The sequence below is a fragment of the Myotis davidii genome, unplaced genomic scaffold (assembly GCF_000327345.1).
Source record: "Myotis davidii unplaced genomic scaffold, ASM32734v1 scaffold217, whole genome shotgun sequence".
NCBI classification, from domain to species: Eukaryota; Metazoa; Chordata; class Mammalia; order Chiroptera; family Vespertilionidae; genus Myotis; species Myotis davidii.
Genome location: NW_006290034.1, coordinates 9,984,439 through 9,993,067, shown reverse-complemented (window position 1 = coordinate 9,993,067; position 8,629 = coordinate 9,984,439).

Here is an 8,629-nt window from a genome sequence, read left to right as displayed (position 1 = left end):
TATCCCCCGTTTTCCCCTATCTCCCAGCCCCTGGTAACCACCATTCTATTCTCTTAGTTCGACTTTTCTTTTTTTTTTTATGATTCCACGTATATGTAAGATTATGGGACATCTGTCTTTCTGTGTCTGGCTTATTTCACTTAGCATAATGTATTCAAGGTTCATCCATATTGTTGTAAGTGACAGGATTTCTTTTTTAAGTCTGAATAATATTCCTGTGTGTGTGTGTGTGTGCGTGTGTGTGTATACGTTCTTGGTTCCAGGTTGTGTTTTATTCTGACATTTAACTGTCATCCTCTCCACACACCCTCACGGATGACTGGGCATTAGAGAGGAGGCCCTTAAATGGCAGTGAGGGGAAACGTCTGCCGTGGGTTGAAAAACAAGCAAAATAGCCTCATGCTCTGGCACAGTTCGAAGTCCATTCCAGGCTGCACTATTTCCAGAAGCTCGGCATGTCTACCTACCCACCATAGGACAAAAGAAGTCATGGTCGCGGGCCCTGCTTCGCCAAACCAAAGACAGACACGTGTGAAGGGCCAGCACCCATGTTCGCCCGCCCATCAGGCTGGCAGGAAGGGCGCCCAGTCCTGAGTGAGATGGCTGCTGGCACTTGGGAAGCGACTGTAAGGAACTTCTTCTGCCTTCCCAGTGCGCCTTTATGTAGTAAAACGTGTCAATGGTATGAGTAGGCTTCCAATGCCCAGCCTCTCTGAAAACACATTGGTTTCCTACCTTCGAGGTCATTATTTTCCACAAAAAAGAAGAGGGAAAATAAATATTGACCTCTGGATAAAATAGCAAGTTACGTGAGTCTGGGAAAGTAAATACTATCTAGGTTGACACCAAATCATTAACCAGGGAGATAACTGAAACCTGCCATCACCTAGCTGACAACTGTGACTTAAGCAGCTTCAACCTGTTAGCCTGAGAAGAAGGCTTATTTGTGCCCCTTCCATTTTCTTGCCTTTACCTGTTTTGCTTATTTAAGTTGGGGGTTACTGCAAGCAGTCTGCAATTCTCAAGCCATTGATGATGGTATCAATTACTTTATTACAATCCTACACTGGCATCAAAAGGTCTGGTGTGTACGTGTGTATCTATTATCTTCTAGAGACTAGGTCTGTCTGAAATGAGTTCTAAAATAATCAGTACTGTTTTATGTGTGTGTTTAAAAGAAGTTGCTAATAGGACATGAGTATATAAAAATATGCATATAAAAAATCAAAAGGGAATACTTGAAAAATACCAAAGCTGTTATGTTAAGATGTTGGTATTACCTATGATTTCCCCCATGGGTGCTGTTTGTGTTGCTTTTATAATTAAATAAATAAATAATTTTAAGGAAACTGGTACTTGGGAAAGTTAAGATCAGATTTCAAATAGGTGGACTCCGTTTTATCAAGGTGAACGCATGAATGAGTCCATCAGAGGGTAACCAACAGAAAGCAGAGAGTACGTGAAATAAATCAATAAATACATATGCAACAGGGACAGATCTCATTCTAGAGGGTCTAAAGACAATCTGTTATCTTCCAAGAGTGGTTATGCTCTGATCAAAGGCATAGACAACGTTGCAAAGTGGTCACAAAGTGGTGATTTCCCTTTTACAAATCTATATAAATTAAATAGCATTTTAGGAAATTAAAAGCATTAAATTCCAGCCAAGCAACATTTACCCCCTACATATTTCAGTTTTATAGGATCGTTCCTGAAATTCACTTATGTATTGCAATATAAAAATTACTTGTATTGTTCAGTCATATGTTTACTTTTCCATTGTTGAAACAATTTTAACACCCAGTACACACATTTCTTCTAGCTCTGTGTTAATTAAACTAGATTCATAGGCCAGAGGGGAAAAGATAGAGTTGGAAAAAAGAGTCTTTTGATTTACTTATATAACCTGTTCTTCTTATTTTCAACTAGTTCCTAATATATCCAAGGAAGATGTTAGAGAAGAAACTACCAGACATGACCATGTGTAGAGAAATGTAGGAAATGTAAAAAATATATAGGGAAAAAAGTGACCAGACTTTAGCCTTGCTCTTTCCGTATTCTTCCATGCAGCGATTTTCAACCTTTGTGCTGCAAGAATTTTTAAAACAAGCAATGTCCGACTGTTTAGTCAGGGGCACTGACCTCTTTTCCCTTAGATTTTCAAATACAAAAATGACAACAGCCCTGGCCAGTGCAGCCCAGTGGATTGGGCGTGGCCCCATGCAGGGAGGGATTGCAAGCTCATCCCCTGTAGAGAGAGCAATTGACTTGTTGGGCAGCCAGTGGAAGATCTAAAATTGAAAGGGCTGGACAGAGGTGACAGCAGAGATATGTCAAACCATGCAGCCCCTACACAGCTCTTCAAAATCGGATGCTCGTGTCACCTTTATAGAGAGCAATCTGATGCCAAAGGAGGTGAAGCATTCTTTATAAATCCTCATATTACAGTTGTTTCTAATCCACTCAAGACAGTTAGCCTGAGAATGTTTCACTGATTTACATATTCATTCATTAAATGGTATTGAGCATGTCCAAAGATGAATAAAATATGGGAAGCAGCTAGATATAATGAAAAGTATAAGTTCTGAAACTAGAGAACCCTGGATCTAATCCTACCTCCACCATTTACCTATGTGATCTTGAAAACCTTCCTTATGCTTAATTTCTTTGCCCCTAAAATTAAAATAAAAATCCATACCTTATAGAGTTGTTATGAGGATTAAATGAGGTAATGTATGTGATAGTGCTTCCCGTAGTTGGGATTCAATAAATAGTAACTACTATTTTTATTCTAGGCATCAGGATGAGTAAGGAGTTGGCAGAAAAAGAGATGGGGAGAACCTGTGAAAAGACTTGGATGAAGGAGGAGGAGCATGGCATGTGTTAGGGGAACCTCCTTTTCCCTGGCCCCATTTCCCACAGGGGCAGGGGAAGGTGTTGGAAGATTATTCATTAGACTATAACTTTTGGCTCCTACACCACTAACCTTCACATTCAGAAGGGAGTTACTTGACTGATGAGTACTGTTACATTCATTGGCTCATAGTTTTTGACTGGATGGAATTAATCTATTAAAAAGACCCCTAATTCCCCTGACTGGTTTGGCTCAGTGGACAGAGTGTCGGCCTGCAGACTGAAAGGTCCCAGGTTCGATTCTGGTCAAGGGCATGTACCTTGGTTGCAGGCACATCCCCAGTAGGAGGTGTGCAGGAGGCAGCTGATTGATGTTTCTCTCTCATCGATGTTTCTAACTATCTCTCTCCCTTCCTCTCTGTAAAAAAAAATCAATAATATATATATATATTTTAAAAGACCCCTAATTACTGAGGATTCTTTCTCTTGTTCCCTTTCTGCCCCAGAAGACCAGTGCTGACAATGATCTTGGATAAATGTGTCTGCCCTGCAAACCCAACCTTCCCCTTTAGTGGGCTGCTCTCAGCCTAAAATCTGTGATGGTTGAGAGTTGCAAAATGTTAGAAAGCTCCTTTGGGTTACAGATCTAGAACTTTGTTCTTTATTAACTTACCTGCAATAAAGCTGACATTTAAAAAATCTACACTTGCCTATCCTCTTTGGCTTATTTCATTCAAACTTTATGCAGAGTGATGGGGGCAGGACATTCAATTAATTGATCCTCTAAAGAAATTAACTATGGCTAGAACATAGATTGTAGAGGAAGGGATGGTGAGAGAGAAAGCTGAAGAGGAAAATACAGAAAGATTTCTGCTCAAATTGGTACAGCAAGATTATGTTTTGATCCACTCCCTTTACTGCACACAAATAACAATGATAGCTAAAATATACAAAGAGAAAACCAAAAAGACATAACCAGGCTCAAAAACAAACCTTTTCATAGATCAGAAATAGAACAGCAAGTCTGAAGCCACAGGACCCCGATGGGCCTGTTCCAAAAGCCAAGCTGTCCGTCTCCTGCAGAGAGACAGGAACTAAAGATGCTCCCACGAGGTGCAGGACAGGAGCCGTGCTAGTTCTTGAAGCGGTGCTTGTGAACGGAGGCTGGAAGTAAACAGTAGCCAACCCGCTGCCTGGGGAAGCAGAGGACAAAGATATGGCCTTGGAGTCAGGAACCAAGCCAAGCAACTGGCCATGTGATTGGTTCTGCAAAATCCCCAACATCCCTGTGGGGTAGGGGCATCAAAATGCCAACATTAGACCTGATTCTAGAATGGAGGTCCAAGGGGTCAGGTGGGGGCAAAAATCGCTGGACATGGAGAGGCAAGCATAGAGGCAGCAAGAGGAAAACATAAAAGCATATAAAAACTTCCCATTCAGCGTGAGTATAACCACCAAGTTCCAAACACATACAAATATCCAATACTAAGAAAGGCCAACAGAATGAACAATCAACATGAATTTACTACTATGAAATGAACTATGGAACTGCCTGACGACGATTTTTTAAATTAATATTTCTGCATTCTCAAAGCAACGAAGAAATGAGGGAACAAATGCAAGCTGATTTGAGAACAGGTAAATATGAAAAATAACTAATAGAAAACTTAAGAAAAAATACGATCACTGAAATGAAAAAAAGTCAACAGATTGAGTTAACTGGGGAACTTGCCAAAGTTTAAGAGGAAAAGTTAATGAATTAAAGGGATGCTCTGAAGAATTCACCCAGAACACAGTAGAGAATAATAAAGATATTTTTAAAATGTGAATAAAAGTTAAGATTCATCAGGATTCTGTTGAGTGGTGCCAACATATGTCTCACAGGAGTTCCAGAAGGAAAAACTGAAAACTGAAGAGGAGAGAAGCTATACTTTAAAAAAAAAAAAAAAGGAAAAAATGACGAAGGTTTTCTAATCAAAACATCAGAACACGTGTAATGAGCAAGACAAATAAGAGTGAAGTAACCCTTTTATCACAGCGAAACCACAGAGCAATATGGTAAAAAAGATAAAATCTCAAGTTACCGAAGGGAAAACATTGATTATCTACAAAAGGACTATAGCTAGAGTGCTAAAAAGCAACAACAGAAAAGACAACTGAGTATCTTAGAAATATTAAATGGAATACTCTCAACCAAGAATTCGATTTCCAGATAAACTGTCATTTAAGGGAGAAAGCACAACAAAAACATTTCAATCATAAAAGACGAAAAGAGTTTAACATTCACAGACCTACACCCAAAGGACTACTGAAGAATGTACTTCTCCCAATAAGAAAAATAAGCCCAGAGAGAAAGCATACAAGAAGTACTGGTGAGAGAAGAAATAAATAAAATGTGATGGTAGAATTAAAAATAACTACTCTGTGGAGAGTGGCTACAACGTTTGGACAGGCTCAAGCCTTAGACTGACTTGAGGACAAAGCCCTCCCAGCACAATTATAGCCAAAAGGCTATGGTTGTAAGCTTGACCTTATAGTCCGACCCTCAGGTAGCTAAGGGATGTGGGCTGCAGGGTGTGCAGCAAGTGCTGCCAAAACAAGGCTTGAACAGTTCAGAGAATGGCAACAACAGGAAAGAGGCAGATTTGAAAGTCGCAAGAACACTGTAAATATCTTGCCCTTGTTTTGCTTTGTGTGATCTGACTATAAAGGTTCAATTTACAGGCTGTGTCAGTTTCCTCATCCAGGCACAGTGATCCCACCAGGTCCCAACTATATTCTCTTGTCTTGTCTTCTTTAATTCTTCACCGCCCCTCCTCAGGTTCACCCCTGGCCGTGCTGGACTCGGTTCACTACTCTACTATTTAAAAAAATCAGAAGAATGGAAATACACAATGGGTAGCTAAAGCATGCTAAGGCCTTTGTCATGTTTGGGAGAGGTATAAAAATAATGACTTTGTCTGAATACTTTATAAGAAACTTTATATTAACAAAAGGCTGATACAGAACTTCTAAAACCACAGCGAGAAAAATGTGGCCAAGGGTTAAGGAAATTTGATACAGAAAACGGATCATTCTATATAGAAGACAGAAAAGGAGAAAAAAACGACGAAAAGAGAGGCATGTCAAACACGACACACAAAAGACAGTAGTAGAATTAAGTACCAATATAACAGCAGGCTGGATTTTTTCCCTGGCCTGCCTTATTAAATTTCTTAATAAAAGACATCTGATTGGTATAAAATAATATTCAGGCATATAATGCTAGCAAAAGACACACAAAACTAAACCCTTGATACACTGGACATAAAGGGATGAAAAAAGAAAACCTATGAAACATTAATATTAGATTTCAAAAAGTCTTTTAAACCAAATGTATTAATAGAAACAAAGAGGGTCATTGCCGAGAAGTTAAATGTTCCTAATAACACTGCTTTCAATTACAGAAAACAAAACCACCAAAATTACAAAGAGAAATTGACAAGCCCACCATCTGAGTGGGAAACTTTAACAATCTATCAGACACAGCTAGATCAAACAGACAAAAACAGAGCTAATAGAGATAGAATCATGAAGGGCCTCCAAGGAGGCCACATTAAGGAGTTGGGTTTTATTCTGAGAGCAATAGGAAGCCATTAAAGGGTTTTAGGCAGAGGAATGCTTAGATCAGACATGCATTTTTAGAAGGACCTCTTTGGCTATAAAATGGATAATGGACTTCAGGGTGGTCAGACTACTACATAGAGGCAGGTCCACCAGTTTAAAAAACTCTACCATCTAACGAAGAGACACGAATGGCCTGAACTACAGTAGTACCATTGGTGAAGAAGAGTAAGCATTTCAAGAAGCATTCAGATAGCATAGTTGATTGGATGGCAGGGGAGGGGATCAAGGGTAGTATCCATATTCCTGCCCTAGAAAATTTGATGCATGACAATGAGGAGGAAGAGCAGGGCTTTGGGGAGGAAAGTGGTACTGATCCCTTGTTTCTGATTATACCACTTAACTCTCAGCCTCTCAATTATGACATTCAAACTGGCTCATTAAAAAAGTTAAATTATCCCTGGCTGGGTAGCTCATTTGGTTAGAGCATCGCCCCAATATGCCAAGGTTGCAGGGTGAACTCCTGGTCAGAGTATATACAAGAATCAACCAATGAATGCATAAATAAGTGGAACAACAAATCGATGTCTGTCTCTCTCTCCCCCTTCCTCTCTCTAAAATCAGTCAAAATTTTAAAAGACTTAAATTATATTCAAAATACAATGTAAATGAATTTTAAAAGATGTCTATCAAAAAGTTCAACAAAATGAACAATCAAAAATTCTGTTTTAAACTTTTGGTGCTTAGGGGATGTTTCAATAATCTGGGGAAAATTATACTTTAACAATATCCCTCAAAAATGTGTCTATTCTAAATAATCACTTGTACATAATAGTAATAGTCCTTTAAGATTATTTTATTCCATATTGTCATACTTTTCTATACATAATGAATATTCAAACACACCTATATGCCTACTGACTGAAGAAATAAGCTAGTCATGACTTTCCTTAGGGCACAGCTTGTATTAAGGACAATAAATCCAATCTGATGACCTGTGAATTCTTACAGAGAGCCATAGATTTTTGTAGCACATAGCTACTTTTCTTTGTTTCTGCTTGTTACTAATTACCTTAAACTATTGTGTGAGTTTATGATATGTGTTTATCCTTCCAGAAACAATGATTCTGGCATTGACTGAAGTTGGGAGCCATGTACCTATTATACAGCCAAACTGAGGTTACTTAAGAAGCACTGAAAATTAAGGAGCTGTTTTTACAAAGGCACTTCACCTAGTAGCTTCAAGCATGAAAAAGGTGGGAAGGACTTACAGATTTCCTATTATAATGTTAAGATTTTGTACTGTATTTATTTTCATGCCATTCCAAAATGCAAATAAGATTTAGTTTTAATGCAAATAAGACGTGCTGTGCAATTTCAGCCCAACATTTACCACATCTAGTAAAGCTTGAGCCTGGAATCCAGAACAGGGCTGCTCCAAGGGCCCAGAAACCTTTGGAATCGTAGAAGGAATCTGACTGGGAGTCTGCAGACTGGAAGTTTCCTGAAAGTAAAAGAACCATAATGAGATATGCTACCCTAGTATTGCCTCTTAAGTGATGGCAAGGACGTGTTCTTGAGAAGACGAAACCTTTTTTGAGGGCCAATATTGCATTAAATTTCACACATGGAGTCAGTTGTGTATTGCAAGCCATTATTATACAATTTTGCCTCAGACCACATTGCTTCTGCAGCCCTCTGCATTCAGGCAGGGGCAGTGCAAGCAAAACAGTGAGTGGGCTTCTCCTTCCGGGCCAGTTGCTCTGATGCTCAACCTAAAGAATGATCTGGGTGCCCCGTGCTATGTAGACATCTCTCCGTTAGTGACAACAAATCGATGTCTGTGAGGGCCTGCTATCGAGATGCGGGGTGCCTCCTCCCTATAACGTAAGATAATAGAGCTGCTGCACTTTGCTTTTCTGATATTTTCCAAAATCGTAACTTGTTCGTTTTAAACAGCATGGACAAAATTAGGCCATGGCAGTAAAATTATAGTTCTTTATATTTCCAGTTGAACCACATATGTATTAAAGTTAAGGGGTTCTTTGTGTGTGTGTTTGGTGGTAATTTTTTTCTTCAAATTTTTGCACTTTCTGAAAATATATATGCATGAGGGAAGGAAGGAAGGAAAGGAGGGCGGGAGGGAGGGAGGGAAGGAGGAAGGAAGAAAGGA